This window comes from Salmo salar, unplaced genomic scaffold, assembly GCF_905237065.1.
Source record: "Salmo salar unplaced genomic scaffold, Ssal_v3.1, whole genome shotgun sequence".
NCBI lineage: Eukaryota > Metazoa > Chordata > Actinopteri > Salmoniformes > Salmonidae > Salmo > Salmo salar.
In genome coordinates, this window is record NW_025548366.1 from 81,652 (window position 1) to 99,608 (window position 17,957).

General features: G+C 43.8%; 1 long non-coding RNA gene across 5 annotated transcripts in view; it reads right to left on the reverse strand.

Annotated features, from left to right (window-relative positions):
• The window catches only part of LOC106602118 (fibronectin), a 41,283-nt gene that overhangs the window by 2,091 nt on the left and 21,235 nt on the right, over window positions 1-17,957 (reverse strand). Inside the window, exons 1-5 of one of the 5 annotated variants that reach the window (XR_006763527.1) lie at window positions 13,282-13,432; window positions 11,328-11,597; window positions 10,503-10,772; window positions 2,528-2,797; window positions 20-103 (exon numbers count right to left, since the gene is read on the reverse strand). This is a non-coding gene — a long non-coding RNA (fibronectin). Of the gene's footprint in view, window positions 1-19; window positions 104-2,527; window positions 2,798-10,502; window positions 10,773-11,327; window positions 11,598-11,826; window positions 11,967-12,716; window positions 13,037-13,281; window positions 13,433-17,957 lie in introns of those variants that run through there. The other 4 variants (XR_006763525.1, XR_006763526.1, XR_006763524.1 and 1 more) reach the window with 4 other exon arrangements.

The window sequence follows — 17,957 nt, forward strand, 5'->3', positions numbered from 1 at the left end:
AATACATTTTTTCACTTACAGGAATCCCACAGGCCTATGATGACAGCCAGTAGAACACACACTGCAGCAACTCTGGAGGGTCTCTTCCACCACTGAAAATGTACTGAATCAGAAGTTATTAAAATAAGACAATTGGTAATGTGTTAATGTGTTTTACTGTATCAGTGTTTTATTTGAGCTGGATCCTGCAGAAACAGGAACAGCACCTCTGTTTTGGACTGATGGATTCCAGAACCAATTTGGCCAGATCCTCTACCTTTCATGGCATAAAAAAATTATTGTTACTGTTTGCAATGTAAAAATGTAAATTAAGGCGCTCAAAGTTAATTTGAGTTTCCTCAATATTAAGAGGGTACTGTAGGTAGGGGTAAGGTAACAACAGGTAGTCTCAATATTAACAGAGGGTACTGTAGGTAGGGGTAAGATAACAACAGGTAGTCTCAATATTAACAGAGGGTACTGTAGGTAGGGGTAAGGTAACAACAGGTAGTCTCAATATTAACAGAGGGCAACTGTAGGTAGTGGTAAGGTAACAACAGGTAGTCTCAATATTAACAGAGGGTACTGTAGGTAGGGGTAAGGTAGAGGCAGGTAGCCTCAATATTAACAGAGAGTACTGTAGGTAGGGGTAAGGTAGAGGCAGGTAGTCTCAATATTAACAGAGGGTACTGTAGGTAGGGGTAAGGTAACAACAGGTAGTCTCAATATTAACAGAGGGTACTGTAGGTAGGGGTAAGGTAGAGGCAGGTAGTCTCAATATTAACAGAGGGTACTGTAGGTAGGGGTAAGGTAGAGGCAGGTAGCCTCAATATTAACAGAGGGTACTGTAGGTAGGGGTAAGGTAACAACAGGTAGTCTCAATATTAACAGAGGGTACTGTAGGTAGAGGTAAGGTAGAGGCAGGTAGTCTCAATATTAACAGAGGTTACTGTAGGTAGGGTTAAGGTAACAACAGGTAGTCTCAATATTAACAGAGGGTACTGTAGGTAGGGGTAAGGTAGAGGCAGGTAGTCTCAATATTAACAGAGGGTACTGTAGGTAGGGGTAAGGTAGAGGCAGGTAGCCTCAATATTAACAGAGGGTACTGTAGGTAGGGGTAAGGTAACAACAGGTAGTCTCAATATTAACAGAGGGTACTGTAGGTAGAGGTAAGGTAGAGGCAGGTAGTCTCAATATTAACAGAGGGTACTGTAGGTAGGGGTAAGGTAACAACAGGTAGTCTCAATATTAACAGAGGGTACTGTAGGTAGTGGTAAGGTAGAGGCTGGTAGCCTCAATATTAACAGAGGGTACTGTAGGTAGGGGGTAAGGTAGAGGCAGGTAGTCTCAATATTAACAGAGGGTACTGTAGGTAGGGGTAAGGTAACGAGGCAGGTAGCCTCAATATTAACAGAGGGTACTGTAGGTAGGGGTAAGGTAGAGGCAGGTAGTCTCAATATTAACAGAGGGTACTGTAGGTAGGGGTAAGGTAACAACAGGTAGTCTCAATATTAACAGAGGGTACTGTAGGTAGGGGTAAGGTAGAGGCAGGTAGTCTCAATATTAACAGAGGGTACTGTAGGTAGGGGTAAGGTAGAGGCAGGTAGCCTCAATATTAACAGAGGGTACTGTAGGTAGGGGTAAGGTAACAACAGGTAGTCTCAATATTAACAGAGGGTACTGTAGGTAGAGGTAAGGTAGAGGCAGGTAGTCTCAATATTAACAGAGGGTACTGTAGGTAGGGGTAAGGTAACAACAGGTAGTCTCAATATTAACAGAGGGTACTGTAGGTAGTGGTAAGGTAGAGGCTGGTAGCCTCAATATTAACAGAGGGTACTGTAGGGAGGGGTAAGGTAGAGGCAGGTAGTCTCAATATTAACAGAGGGTACTGTAGGTAGGGGGTAAGGTAGAGGCAGGTAGTCTCAATATTAACAGAGGGTACTGTAGGTAGGGGTAAGGTAACAACAGGTAGTCTCAATATTAACAGAGGGTACTGTAGGTAGGGGTAAGGTAACAACAGGTAGTCTCAATATTAACAGAGGTTACTGTAGGTAGGGGTAAGGTAGAGGCAGGTAGTCTCAATATTAACAGAGGGCACTGTAGGTAGGGGTAAGGTAGAGGCAGGCAGCCTCGAGGTTACAGTGTTGGGCCAGTAACCGAAAGGTTGCAGGTTTGAGTACCGGAGTGGACAAGGTGAAAAATCTGTTGTGCCCTTGAACAAGGCACTTCATCCTAATTGCTCCAGGGGCGCTGTATGTTGGAGCCATTGTGATCATTGTCAAGAAGTCACACCCATCCCACTGGAGTTAGAAGTTCAGAGTGAGAAAGTTTAGACTATATAGAAATAATTACCCTCAAATTGAAAATCATCAAATTATGAGGATTTCTACCCTCTTTAACGGGAGGAAAAGTAGAATAGTAGTCAAAGATAATGTACCTTTACATCCCATGCTGACACATCCATTATGATTACTTCAGTCATTTGATAACTAGTTAAAATGTAATATACTTTGACACCAAACAATACTTTAGTAGGGTAATTCCTTACTTGTGGTGAGGGTTGTTGACACCAGTTGACTTTTCTTTCCATTTTTCAGCACAGTGCAGACAGTGACAGAGTACTGAGTACCACATTGCAGGTCAGAGAGAGTGATGCTGTGTGAAGATGTGGTAGTGATGTGTGGTTCTGTCCCTGGACAGTGGTAGGAGATCTGGTAATGATGTTGGGTTTGGTCCAATCCTGGTGGCTGGCTCCAGCTGACAGCAGCTGATGTGGTGTCCACTGAGTCAACAGTCAGCTGGTATGGAGCAGGAAGTACTAAGGGAAAATACATTATTGTCAGGGTTACAGTTTAACTCCAGAAATATACTACAGGAAGAAAAGTAGAATAGTAGACAAAGTAGAAAAGGCTGCTTGCAATTCCTTGAGATATGGGAAGAAACAAGCTAAAAACAGACGTCACAACAGAAGTTGGATTGGAAAAGTAACAAAAATGAAGGGTTTCTGCTATATTCATTTAGTAACGGTGCTGTCCCGCTGCACGATTGTTGCCGCCACACCAAAAATAAATGTATAAATGAAAAGAATGTTGTAATTATAAATCCTCTCCACAATAACAAAGTGTTTATACTGTACTACTGATAAAGTTAAAGCAAGCAGAGGCAGAACAACTCCTTGACATAATGACTCACAGGAATGGAAGAAAGCAAGAATTCAGATACTGTACTATAAACAACGTTTAATGTTTTCAGCACCAAACTGCATTATGAGATGAGGATTTCACCATCATATATTTCTCATCAGGGAAGATACTGGACATTTACATCCCATGCGGACTGTTACGGGTTTCAGTTTCTCTAACCATTTCGAGGTTGGCTAGGTTGGGCGCTCTGATTGGAGTCACCTCGTTAGTCAGTATGTGTTAGTCCTGCTGGTATTTAAGAGCCGCTGGCCCTGATGGTATTTAAGAGCCGCTGGCCCTGCATGTATTTAAGAGCCGCTGGACCTGCTGGTATTTAAGAGCTGCTGGTCCAGTGCATCAGATGAAGAGATGTTGGGAGACCTACACCTCATGTTAGGGTGGCCACGGGATTTTGACAGAAACTCCTGTTTATTTAGCTCCATTTCCTTTTTACTCCAGATCCTGAGTTGATGTGGGTTTTTCTTTTAGTTTGTCTTTTCAGAGGTAAACCTTAGTGGGCATCTATGGTGGAGATAATATTGACTGATAACATACCAGTGGCAAAGAGATACAACCGTGTGCCACGCCCCTTGTATGCTGAGGTGAAAAGCCACCTTCAGGGGCACCTGAACAAAAACTTCATCAGGAAGTCAACTTCATCATACGCATCACCTCTGGTCTGTGTACGGAAAAAAAGGATGGGAGTTTAAGACTGTGTTGATCACAGGGGATTGAACAAGAATATTGTTCTGGACAGGCATCCCATACCCCGTATACAGGAAATACTTGATGGTTTGGGAGGAAACTCATGGTTTACAGTTTTAGATCAAGGAAAGGCATACCACCAAGGCTTTGTGGGAGAGGAGTCCAGAAAATACATTGCCTTCAGCACTCATTGGACCTTATATGAATGGAATAGAATTCCCTTTGGCTTATTAAACAGTCCTTCTTGTGACGACCCTCCCACTCTGTCTGCTGTATTCTCTCTCTTTGCTCTTGTTTACTTATTAGGATGCCGGTGGGTGGAGTCGGGAGGGTCGTCAGCTAAATGGGAAACACCTGGGCCCCGGGTGTGTCCCAGGATAAATAGACCTCTTCCACATTCATTGGAGAGACTCTCTCCATGCAGACACAGACAGATTTTGGTTGTGGTATTTTTTGTGGCTATTTGGTTTGTTTGCGTTGGCACCTTTCAACACCCCTCATTATCACATGTATACACGCGACCACTCACTTACACTACTGACTGCTGACTAAACACACACCATTGGTAATTGTATTTACTTTACTTCAGTTAATAAATATATTTTGTTATTCCTTATCTCCACGTTGTCTCCCTTTTTGTTACGGGCTTCGAGCCGGTTCGTGACATTCTGCCTTCCAACAAAGCATTGAGGAAAGTTTAGAGGGTATAAGAGTTAGAATCTGTATACCATATTTGGATGATGTTCTTATTTTTAGTCAGTCATTTGACAGCAAAATAAATGGGGTATTAACTCAGGGCTGATAAGTGTGACCTATTCAAGAATGAGGTCCGTTTAGGAAAAATAATTTCTGCTGAGGGTTACAGAATGGATATTAAAGAAATTGTAGCAGTGCAAGAACTGATAAACAGGCCACCAACAAACGTGAGAGAGCTGAGGAAACTACTGGGGTTTCTAGGGTACTATAGGGGTTATGTACAGAACTTCTCACAACATGCTAAATGTCTCAATGACTTACTAGCAGTGAAGTCGGAGACCCCAGCATCCAGGAAGCGAAGGACCAAGGTATCTATGCAGTCGGGACAGGCTTTGCCCCACCAGAAAGTTATATGGGAGGATGCTCACCAGAGAGCATTAGAACACTTGGTGAGTGTGTTGACTAATCCACCTGTGCTTGCTTACCCAGATTTCAAGGACCCATTTATCCTGCATGTTGATGCCTCCGAAGAGGGATTGGGAGGTGTGTTATACCAACGACAAAGTGGCAAACAGAGTCATTGGATATGGCTCCCGCACCCTGACTCAAGCAGAGAGAAACTATCACCTTCACTCAGGGAAACTGGAATTCTTGGCCCTCAAATGGGCAGTGACTGAGCGGTTCCGAGATTACCTATTTTATGCTCCCTCTGTGACAGTGTACAGTGATAATAACCCCTTGACATATGTACTAACTACAGCAAGACTGAATGCCACCGGTCATCGCTGGGTGGCAGAGCTGTCTGACTTTAATCTCACACTGAAGTATCGTCCTGGAAAGGTAAACACTGACGCAGACTTTCTGTCACGCTCTCCTTTGCATGCTGAACATTACATGGAAGAATGCACAGAGAAACACTCAATAATGTTCAGACAACAGAATGACTAACTTGGATATCACGGTCACACTAAGGCCATCAGTGCAAGAGGAGCTGTCATGGTGGGGGGGAAGAGTTAGACTGACTGTCTCCACACAATCTCATGCAGGCTCAGTTAAAGGATGCAGCTGTATCGAGAATCTTGGAACTGAAAAGTCAAAGGACTAAGCCTAAACCAGCAGAATGTCAACAAGAGTCATACAAAGTCAAACAGTTACTGCAAGAGTGGAACAGGCTCCATGTCTCACCAGATGGATTATTACAAAGGAAAACAGCAAAAAGGACACAAGTTGTGGTACCAAGTCAGTATAGAACACTGATTTACAAGTACTTACACACCGAAATGGCCCATCTAGGAACAGAATGAGTGTTGAACTCAGCACAAGAACGCTTTTATTGGCCGCGCATGCAACATGACATTGAACACTTTATCACCAAAGTGTGTAAAAGTGTATCAAACAAAATAAACCCAGTGTAATAACTAGGGTCCCAATGCAACATGTACGAGCTACAGCTCCTTTCCAGATGATTTCAATTGACTATTTGCATTTGGAGAACAGCAGAGGGGGCTACGAGTATATTTGAGTTATTTTAGATAACTTTACAAAATGTGCACAAGCCTACCCCACCAGAAATAAGTCAGGGAAAACTGCAGCAAAAAAGCTTTTTGATTATTTTTTCCCAAAGTTTGGCTTTGTGTCAAAAATCCATCATGATCAGGGAAGAGAGTTTGAAAACCAGTTATTCAGAGCCTTGCAGAACTGTACGGGAATAGCCAATTCCAGAACCTCTCCATATCATCCACAGTGGATTCCGGTGGAGAGATTTAACCGTACACTGTTTAATGTTGCGCACACTAGATGAAGAGAAAAAGGCCAACTGGGGTGATTATCTGAACAAGGTCATTCATGCATATAATTGTACCACCAGTGATGCTACTGGGTTCTCACCGTATTTCCTGCTATTTGGAATGGCTTCACTGCTACCTGTTGACCTTGTCTTTGGGTTACAGATGAAGGAACAGGAGAAATCATACCAGGATTATGCTAAGAAGCGGAAGCAACAGATGGCGGACGCCTATGACATGGCCATTAGAAACATGGAGAAATCAACAGCAAAGGGAAAAGCCTACTACAATCGGAAGAAAAGGAGTTCGGTTCTGGTCTCAGGGGATCGTGTACTGGTGAGGAACATGTCAGTACGTGGGGGGCCGGGAAAGCTAAGATCACACTGGGAGGACCAAATACATGTGGTGGTAACCAGGAAAGGTGATGACAGCCCTGTCTATGAGGTCAAACCCGAGAGGGGTACAGGCAGGGCCCGGTTCTGCATCGCAATATGCTCATGTCATGTAATTCCCTACCATTTGAGGAACCTGTTGAAACACCCAGTAGAGGTCTGTGGAGAAGGGAATCACCCCAGCAAAAGCAGCAAAATGGGGATAGCGCTGAGTCAGAGCTCAGATGAGGATTCTTATCCAGTTTTCATCAAGAGGCCATGTGGGGATGAAGAGAGCAGACAGAGTAGCACACAGCTAGTATCAGATAATAGTGAGGAACGGGGTCAGACTGATAGAAACTTCACTGTGAAGGAGTGCCAGCCAGTCCTCAGAGAGAGCCCGGAGAGGACAGGGGTAAATATAGAAACAGCTGAGGGCTCAGAGACTCAATCATCTCATGATGAAGTGGACACTGATTCATTGGGGTCACCCATGACCTTGCCCCGCCGTTCAGCCCGGCAGAGGAGGCCCAGAGACATTCTAACCTATAAATCTTTAGGGCTGCCAAGCTCTTATCAGGATACCAACTAGAGATGTTCTGAAGTGTATATTTTCTCGTTTACCTTTACTAATCACAGTGTGATGTTAACTGGGGGTTGCGTTTTGCCCATAAAGGAAGACTGGACATGTCTAGATATTTATATGGCTGTTGGGCCAGTGTTCTCCATTGTTCTCATGACCAGAACTAACATCATCTGTATGTTTTAAAGCCAGTGAAATGTTTGGGACAACATTTAGTTTTTGCAGGGGGTGGTGTAAAGAGCTTAATACAGTTGTATTCCAGCCACTAGGGGGCACTCTGATGAAGCCCAAGGGAAATAAAGAAATATATACTGATCAAAAAAATAAAGGGAACACTTAAACAACACATCCTAGATCTGAATGAAAGAAATAATCTTATTAAATACTTTTTTCTTTACATAGTTGAATGTGCTGACAACAAAATCACACCAAAATAATCAATGGAAATCCAATTTATCAACCCATGGAGGTCTGGATTTGGAGTCACACTCAAAATTAAAGTGGAAAACCACACTACAGGCTGATCCAACTTTGATGTAATGTCATTAAAACAAGTCAAAATGAGGCTCAGTAGTGTGTGTGGCCTCCACGTGCCTGTATGACCTCCCTACAACGCCTGGGCATGCTCCTGATGAGGTGGCGGATGGTCTCCTGAGGGATCTCCTCCCAGACCTGGACTAAAGCATCCGCCAACTCCTGGACAGTCTGTGGTGCAACGTGGCGTTGGTGGATGGAGCGAGACATGATGTCCCAGATGTGCTCAATTGGATTCAGGTCTGGGGAACGGGCGGGCCAGTCCATAGCATCAATGCCTTCCTCTTGCAGGAACTGCTGACACACTCCAGCCACATGAGGTCTAGCATTGTCTTGCATTAGGAGGAACCCAGGGCCAACCGCACCAGCATATGGTCTCACAAGGGGTCTGAGGATCTCATCTCGGTACCTAATGGCAGTCAGGCAACCTCTGGCGAGCACATGGAGGGCTGTGCGGCCCCCCAAAGAAATGCCACCCCACACCATGACTGACACACCGCCAAACCGGTCATGCTGGAGGATGTTGCAGGCAGCAGAACGTTCTCCACGGTGTCTCCAGACTCTGTCACGTCTGTCACGTGCTCAGTGTGAACCTGCTTTCATCTGTGAAGAGCACAGGGCGCCAGTGGCGAATTTGCCAATCTTGGTGTTCTCTGGCAAATGCCAAACGTCCTGCACGGTGTTGGGCTGTAAGCACAACCCACACCTGTGGACGTCGGGCCCTCATACCACCCTCATGGAGTCTGTTTCTGACCATTTGAGCAGACACATGCACATTTGTGGCCTGCTGGAGGTCAATTTGCAGGGCTCTGGCAGTGCTCCTCCTGCTCCTCCTTGCACAAAGGCGGAGGTAGCGGTCCTGCTGCTGGGTTGTTGCTCTCCTACGGCCTCCTCCACGTCTCCTGATGTACTGGCCTGTCTCCTGGTAGCGCCTCCATGCTCTGGACACTACGCTGACAGACACAGCAAACCTTCTTGCCACAGCTCGCATTGATGTGCCATCCTGGATGAGCTGCACTACCTGAGCCACTTGTGTGGGTTGTAGACTCCGTCTCATGCTACCACTAGAGTGAAAGCACCGCCAACATTCAAAAGTGACCAAAACATCAGCCAGGAAGCATAGGAATTGAGAAGTGGTCTGTGCAGAACCACTCCTTTATTGGGGGTGTCTTGCTAATTGCCTATAATTTCCACCTGTTGTCTATTCCATTTGCACAACAGCATGTGAAATGTATTGTCAATCAGTGTTGCTTCCTAAGTGGACAGTTTGATTTCACAGAAGTGTGATTGACTTGGAGTTACATTGTGTTGTTTAAGTGTTCCCTTTATTTTTTTGAGCAGTGTAGTTTAAGTGAATTGGGGAGAGGAAGAATAAGAAACAAAAAAAGGGCTGTAAACTGCTGTTACATGTGCTGACATGATTAAAAGTGAAGTAAACCGTACCTTTCGCGTTGTAGTTTATATTATCAGCTCATAGAAAGGGTACTGTAGGTAGGGGTAAGGTAGAGGCTGGTAGCCTCAATATTAACAGAGAGTACTGTAGGTAGGGGTAAGGTAACAACAGGTAGCCTCAATATTAACAGAGGGTACTGTAGGTAGGGGTAAGGTAACAACAGGTAGCCTCAATATTAACAGAGGGTACTGTAGGTAGGGGTAAGGTAACAACAGGTAGTCTCAATATTAACAGAGGGCACTGTAGGTAGGGGTAAGGTAGAGGCAGGTAGCCTCAATATTAACAGAGGGTACTGTAGGTAGGGGTAAGGTAACAACAGGTAGTCTCAATATTAAAAGAGGGTACTGTAGGTAGGGGTAAGGTAGAGGCAGGTAGCCTCAATATTAACAGAGGGTACTGTAGGTAGGGGTAAGGTAACAACAGGTAGTCTCAATAATAACAGAGGGTACTGTAGGTAGGGGTAAGGTAACAACAGGTAGTCTCAATATTAACAGAGGGTACTGTAGGTAGGGGTAAGGTAGAGGCAGGTAGCCTCAATATTATCAGAGGGTACTGTAGGTAGGGGTAAGGTAACAACAGGTAGTCTCAATATTAACAGAGGGTACTGTAGGTAGGGGTAAGGTAACAACAGGTAGTCTCAATATTAACAGAGGGCACTGTAGGTAGGGGTAAGGTAGAGGCAGGTAGCCTCAATATTAACAGAGGGTACTGTAGGTAGGGGTAAGGTAACAACAGGTAGTCTCAATATTAACAGAGGGTACTGTAGGTAGGGGTAAGGTAGAGGCAGGCAGCCTCGAGGTTACAGTGTTGGGCCAGTAACCGAAAGGTTGCAGGTTTGAATACCGGAGCCCGGAGACAAGGTGAAAAATATGTTGTGCCCTTGAACAAGGCACTTCATCCTAATTGCTCCAGGAGCGCTGTATGTTGGAGCCATTGTGATCATTGTCAAGAAGTCACACCCATCCCACTGGAGTTAGAAGTTCAGTGTGAGAAAGTTTAGACTATTTAGAAATAATTACGCTCAAATTGAAAATCATCAAATGACGAGGATTTCTATCCTCTTTAACGGGAGGAAAAGTAGAATAGTAGTCAAAGATAATGTACCTTTACATCCCATGCTGACACATCCATTATGATTACTTCAGTCATTTGATAACTAGTTAAAATGTAATATACTTTGACACCAAACAATACTTTAGTAGGGTAATTCCTTACTTGTGGTGAGGGTTGTTGACACCAGTTTACTTTTCTTTCCATTTTCCAGCACAGTGCAGACAGTGACAGAGTACTGAGTACCACATTGCAGGTCAGAGAGAGTGATGCTGGGTGAAGATGTGGTAGTGATGTGTGGTTCTGTCCCTGGACAGTGGTAGGAGATCTGGTAATGATGTTGGGTTTGGTCCAATCCTGGTGGCTGGCTCCAGCTAACAGCAGCTGATGTGGTGTCCACTGAGTCAACAGTCAGCTGGTCTGGAGCAGGAAGTACTAAGGGAAAATACATTATTGTCAGGGTTACAGTTTATCTCCAGAAATAAACAACCGGAAGATAAGTAGAATAGTAGTCGAAAATTAGAAAAGGCTGCTTGCAATTCCTTTAGATATGGGAGGAAATAAAAACAGGAGTCACAACAGAAGTTTAGGGGTTTCTGCTGTATGGTGCTGCACCGCCGCCAGATTGTTGCCGCCACACCAATTATTTTTAAATATAAATGAAAAGAATGTTGTGATTATATATCCTCTCCACAATAACAACTATTTAACACTGTACTACTGATAAAGTTAAAGCAAGCAGAGGCAGATCAACAGCTTGACATAATGACTCACAGGAATTGGGAGCAAGCAGTAATTCAAATATTATGAAAAAGGTTTAATCATTTAAGCATCAAACTGCACGATGAGATCTGGGGACTTCACCATCATATATTTCACACCAGGGAAGATACTGTACCTTTACATCCCATGCTGATACATACATTATGATTAGTTCAATTAAATAAGTATGTTGTCTAGTTATTAACATGATTAAAGCAGGGTACTTACCTGTGGTGAGGGTTGTTGACACCAGTTGACTTTTCTTTCCATTTTCCAGCACAGTGCAGACAGTGACAGAGTACTGAGTACCACGTTGCAGGTCAGAGAGAGTGATGCTGTGTGAAGATGTGGTAGTGATGTGAGGTTTTGTCCCTGGACAGCGGTAGGAGATCTGGTAATGATGTTGGGTTTTGTCCATTCCTGGTGGCTGGCTCCAGCTAACAGCAGCTGATGTGGTGTCCACTGAGTCAACAGTCATCTGGTCTGGAACAGAGGGTACTAAGGGAAAATACATTATTGTTAGTGCAGCTTCAGTTTAACTCCAGAAATATATTACAGGAGGAAAAGTAGTCAAAGTAGAACATTCCTTTTGATGTGGGAAGAAATAAACTAAAAACAGAAGTCACATACATTACAAAACAGCTTCTGTTGTAACAAAAATTAAGAGTTTCTGCAATATTCATTAATTCATATAAATGAAAAGAATGTTGTAATTATAAATTCTCACCACAATAACACGTTTTTTACACTGTACTACTGATAAAGTTAAAGCAAGCAGAGGCAGAACAACTCCTTGACATAATGACTCACAGGAATGGAAGAAAGCATGAATTCAGATACTGTTTTATAAACAACTGTAACCCTCTCACCACAGGCTCAGATAAATCAATCCAGTGAGTATGGTGAAACGGACACTCAGTATATAATAAACCTGGTATGACTTAACTTACTAGGGAAAAACCAGAGACCAGGGTTCCTACCTAAAGATAGAATGGTTATATAGAAAATAATGAATGATACACTTTCATTCAATCTGCAATAAACGACACCATACAATTTTAAAACAGACTAAACCTAAACCCTGGGGCTAAACTGAAAATGTTCGTTGGCGCCGTTGGAGCTCATAAAAACATTAGGCTAACCCCACAGTTACTCATGGTTTCACAGAAACCCGTTGAAACCAACAGTTCCAAGGCTGTGACCTATTTATAATCCAATTCAACGAAGCCCTCAAATTCCCTCAGACCAAACCGTCTTGTCCAGCTCCCGATCCGACAAACCCAAACTAGCTACCGAAGCGTCTGGAACCTTTGTTAATCCAGCCAAGCAGCAAGCGAAATGAGATGACTCTCTCGCTAACATATTAAACTATACATCTTATTTTGTTAAGGTGAGTAAAGTAGAGTGCAGTTAAACCCAATTCGAGGAAAAAACAATGTTTAGTATCTTCTTCTTCTTCATAATAGAGTTTGCAACAATTTGACGTGCGTTCTGCCACCTACTGTGCGGATGAATAACAATCCCCCCCAAAAAGGTAATCATGTGGGTAAAATGAAATTGAATATCATAGAAACTATAAAAAATAATAATAATAATAATTAACTAAACAAAATCAACCTGCTTTTCTGTGAAAAAACGGTGAAAAATTTCTGTGAAAAATTCTAATCGTGTCCCTACACAGGCTCAAAAGACTCCTGTGAGGGTGGGACATTTCCGATCAACAAAGTCTTGGACACCCAAAAACTTATTGGCTGCAGATATAATGATGTCCAGCTTCTTGGACTTGTTAGACACTTGTGCTGTACAATTAATCGCTGTGGCTATAAATGCCACAAAATTCACTTTCTTCACAATGAGTGTATCCAAATCACTCGACTGTCTTAAAACACTATCAACTGGTTGCATTGCATCCACCGACATATTGCAACATGGTTGCCTCTTGCCCCTTTGACTCTCTTCACTGCCTCCACATAGCAAATCTGCTGCACATCCCTGACCTTTGACACCTCGACCTCCTTCACCCTGACAGCTCACTCAAGGAAGTCCGGAGTATCATCCCCACCACAGTTGCAACATTTTCCATTGACAGAGTATCTTAGTCAGAGGTACTTCTCCCGTCTGCAAACATTTGACAAGTGACCATTTTCCCACAATTGAATGGTTTGGACACAAATGCTCTCACCGTACACCTCACATATCCAACCTTCACATAATCAGGTAGTCTCCTCAAACAACAGGCTTGTTTCCTTGCTTCCATTTACCATACGGATCAGGCAACATGCACTGTCCACTCCTGTGATTTTCTGACCAAGGTACTCGTCATCTATATCCAACGAGACTCCAGCTATAACTCCTTTAGCAGGCGCCCTGCTCAGAAGATCAATACATGTTTCTTCTGATGTGGACAATTGTCCCAGATCCAGTGCACACTTCTTCATCAACACAATTAACCAAAACAAGGCCACTTCTAGTCACCTTGATTGAATCCACCTTTCCCACTGCTTTCTTCACAGTCCTCGATATGACACATGGATTTCCCAAATGAATCTCCTTGTCTAAAAAACGCAGTCCAATAAGAAATGCATTATTGGACCAGTCCTTGTCTTCACAAAAAACATCTCTCCCTTCTTCCTTCTCTTTCTTAGCAACAACATAAAAACCTGTGAAACCCTCTGCACAAGGTATTGTTTTCATGGTTTCATGCAACTTTCTGTACAAGTTTGAATTGAAGTAGTTTGATGGGCATTTTATGTAGCTATTTTGTGTAGGTATCTTGAAATTGCATTTGTGTACCTGCACTGATATAAATGTTCTTTTATTTTCTATTTATTTCACCTTTATTTAACCAGGTAGGCTAGTTGAGAACAAGTTCTCATTTGCAACTGCGATGTGGCCATGATAAAGCTAAGCAGTTCGTCACATACAACAACACAGAGTTACACATGGAATAAACAAACATACAGTCAATAATACAGTAGGAAAAGTCTATATACAGTATGTGCAAATGAGTTAGGATAAGGGAGGTAAGGCAATAATTACAATAATTACAATATAGCAATTAAACACTGGAATGGTAGATGTGCAGAAGATGAATGTGCAAGTAGAGATATTGGGGTGCAAAGGAGCAAGATAAATAAATAAATACAGTATGGGATGAGGTAGTTGGATGGGCTATTTACAGATGGGCTATGTACAGGTGCAGTGATCTGTGAGCTGCTCTAACAGCTGGTGCTTAAAGCTAGCGAGGGAGATATGAGTCTCCAGCTTCAGTGATTTTTGCAGTTCGTTCCAGTCATAGGCAGCAGAGAACTGGAAGGAAAGGCGGCCAAAGGAAGAATTGGCTTTGGGGTGACCAGTGAGATATACCTGCTGGAGCGCGCGCTACGGGTGGGTGCTGCAACGGTGACCAGGGAGCTGAGATAAGGTGGGGCTTTACCTAGCAGAGACTTGTAGATGACCTGAAGCCAGTATGAAGCGAGGGCCAGCCAACGAGAGCGTACAGGTCGCAGTGGTGGGTAGTATATGGGGCTTTGGTGACAAAACGGATGGCACTGTGATAGACTGCATCCAACTTGTTGAGTAGAGTGTTGGAGGCTATTTTGTAAATGACATCGCCGAAGTTGAGGATTGGTAGGATGGTCAGTTTTACGAGGGTATGTTTGGCAGCATGAGTGAAGGATGCTTTGTTGCGAAATAGGAAGCCGATTCTAGATTTAATTTTGGATTGGAGATGCTTAATGTGAGTCTGGAAGGAGAGTTTACAGTCTAACCAGACACCTAGGTATTTGTAGTTGTCCAAATATTCTAAGTCAGAACCGTCCAGAGTAGTGATGCTGGACGGGAGGGCAGGTGCGGGCAGCGATCGGTTGAAGAGCATGCATTTAGTTTTACTTGCATTTAAGAGCAGTTGGAGGCCACGGAAGGAGAGTTGTATGGCATTGAAGCTCGTCTGGAGGTTAGTTAACACAGTGTCCAAAATGGGCCAGAGGTATACAGAATGGTGTCGTCTGCGTAGATGTGGATCAGAGAATCACCAGCAGCAAGAGCGACATCATTGATGTATCCAGAGAAGAGAGTCGGCCCGAGAATTGAACCCTGTGGCACCCCCATAGAGACTGCCAGAGGTCCGGACAACAGGCCCTCCGATTTGACACACTGAACTCTATCAGAGAAGTAGTTGGTGAACCAGGAGAGGCAATCATTTGAGAAACCAAGGCTGTTGAGTCTGCCGATAAGAATGTGGTGATTGACAGAGTCGAAAGCCTTGGCCAGGTCGATGAATACAGCTGCACAGTAATGTCTCTTATTGATGGTGGTTATGATATCGTTTAGGACCTTGAACGTGGCTGAGGTGCACCCATGACCAGCTCTGAAACCAGATTGCATAGCGATGGGTGCGGTGGGATTCGAAATGGTCGGTAATCTGTTTGTTAACTTGGCTTTCGAAGACTTTAGAAAGGCAGGGTAGGATAGATATAGGTCTGTAGCAGTTTGGGTCTAGAGTGTCTCCCCCTTTGAAAAGGGGGAAGACCGCGGCAGCTTTCCAATCTATGGGAATCTCAGATGATACGAAAGAGAGGTTGAACATGCTAGTAATAGGGGTTGGAACAATTGCGGCGGATCATTTTAGAAAGAGAGGGTCCAGATTGTCTAGCCTGGCTGATTTGTAGGGGTCCAGATTTTGCAGCTCTTTCAGAACATCAGCTATCTGGATTTGGGTGAAGGAGAAATGGGGGAGGCTTGGGCGAGTTGCTGTGGGGGGTGAAGGGCTGTTGATCGGGGTAGGGGTAGCCAGGTGGAATTCATGGCAAGCCGTAGAAAAATGCTTATTGAAATACTCAATTACAGTGGATTTATCGGTGGTGACAGTGTTTCCTAGCCTCAGTGCATTGGGCAGCTGGGCGGAGGTGCTCTTATTCTCCATGGACTTTACAGTGTCCCATAACTTTTTTGAGTTTGTGCTACAGGATGCAAATTTCTGCTTGAAAAAGCTAGCCTTAGCTTTCCTAACTGCCTGTGTATATTGGTTCCTACCTTCCCTGAAAAGTTGCATATCACGTGGGATAGTCGATGCTAATGCAGAACGCCACAGGATGTTTTTGTACCAATTACAGTGTAACAATGAATAATTACAACATTAACTATCATGTAATAATTTTGGAATTATGCAATTTAATGCAACGCAACGTGTTGCCACAGGCTTAAATTATAGTAAAGTGATTACTATTAACATTAGCAATGAAATAGTAACAAGACATGTTTGAGAGAGGGATCCAGAGCATCCCAAACTGCTCACTGGGTGACATGTCTGGTGAGTATGCAGGCCATGGAAGAACTGGGACATTTTCACTTTCCAGGAATTGTGTTCAGATCCTTGTGACATGGGCCATGCATTTTCATGATGAAACATGGGTTGATGGTGGCGGATGAATGGCACGACAATGGGCCTCAGAATCTCATCAGTGTATCTCTGTGCATTCAAAATGCCATTGATAAAATACAGTGGTGTTTGTTGTCCATAGCTTATGCCTGCCCATACCAAAACCCCACCATGCAGATTTTGTTCACGACGTTGACATCAGCAAGCCGTTCTCCCACACAAAACCTACACGCTGTATGCCATCTGCCCAGCACAGTTGAAACCGGGATTCATCTGTGAAGAGCACACTTCTCCAGCATGCCTGTGGCCATTGAAGGTGAGCATTTGCCCACTGAAGTCGATTACGACAGCAAACTGCAGTCAGGTCAAGACCCTGGTGAGGATGATGCGCACACGGATGAGCTTCCCTGAGATGGTTTATGAAAGAAATGATTTGGTTGTGCAAAACCACACGTGGTCTGTGGTTGTGAGGCCGGTTGGATGGACTGCCAAATTCTCTGAAACAATGTCGGAGGCGTGTTATGGTAGAGAAATGAACATTAAATTCTCTGGCAACAGCTCTGGTGGACATTGCTGCAGTCAGCATGCCAATTGCACGCTCCCTCAAAACTTGAGACATCTGTGGGATTATGTTGTTTGACACAACTGTACATTTTCGAGTGGCCTTTTATTGTCCGCAGCACACTATACATGTTGCATTTATATTTTTCTTCAGTGTAAAATAATTGTTTTAAATACAGCAGTTTTTGTGTTTTATACTTTTTCATAACGGCAAGGACAAGTTTAATGTCATATGACAATATAATGTTCATTATGTCACTGTGAATGTCACGTCCTGACCAGTAAAGGGGTTATTTGTTATTATAGTTTGGTCAGGACGTGGCAGGGGGTATTTGTTTTATATGGTTTGGGGTGTGTGTGTGTATGTAGAGGGGTGTTTGATTTATGTATTCCGGGGTTTTGGTCATTGTTCTATGTTTGTATATTTCTATGTCTGTTCTAGGGTGTTTAGATCTGTGTTTAGGTAATTGGGATTGGGGCCTTCAATTGGAGGCAGCTGTCTATCGTTGCCTCTGATTGAAGGTCCTATAATTAGGAATGTGTTTGTCATGGGAATAGTGGGAGATTGTTCTTTGCATAGCTGTGTGTTGCCTGCAAGACTGTCTGTCGTCCGTTCATTGTTTTCGTGTTTTATTTTTTTAAATAAACATGAGCATTCACGTACCCGCTGCGCCTTGGTCCATTCACTACGACGACCGTTACAGAATCTCCCACCAACAATGGACCAAGCAGCGGAGAAAGGAGCAGCAGATGGACTATCGGGAGTTTTGAACATGGGAGGAAATTCTGGACGGGGCTGGACCATGGCACCAGGCTGGGGAATACCGTCGCCCACCGGAGGAGATAGAGGCAGCCAAGGCAGAGCGGCGCTGGTATGAGGCTATATATGCGCCGATAAGGCAGCAGGAGCGGCAGCC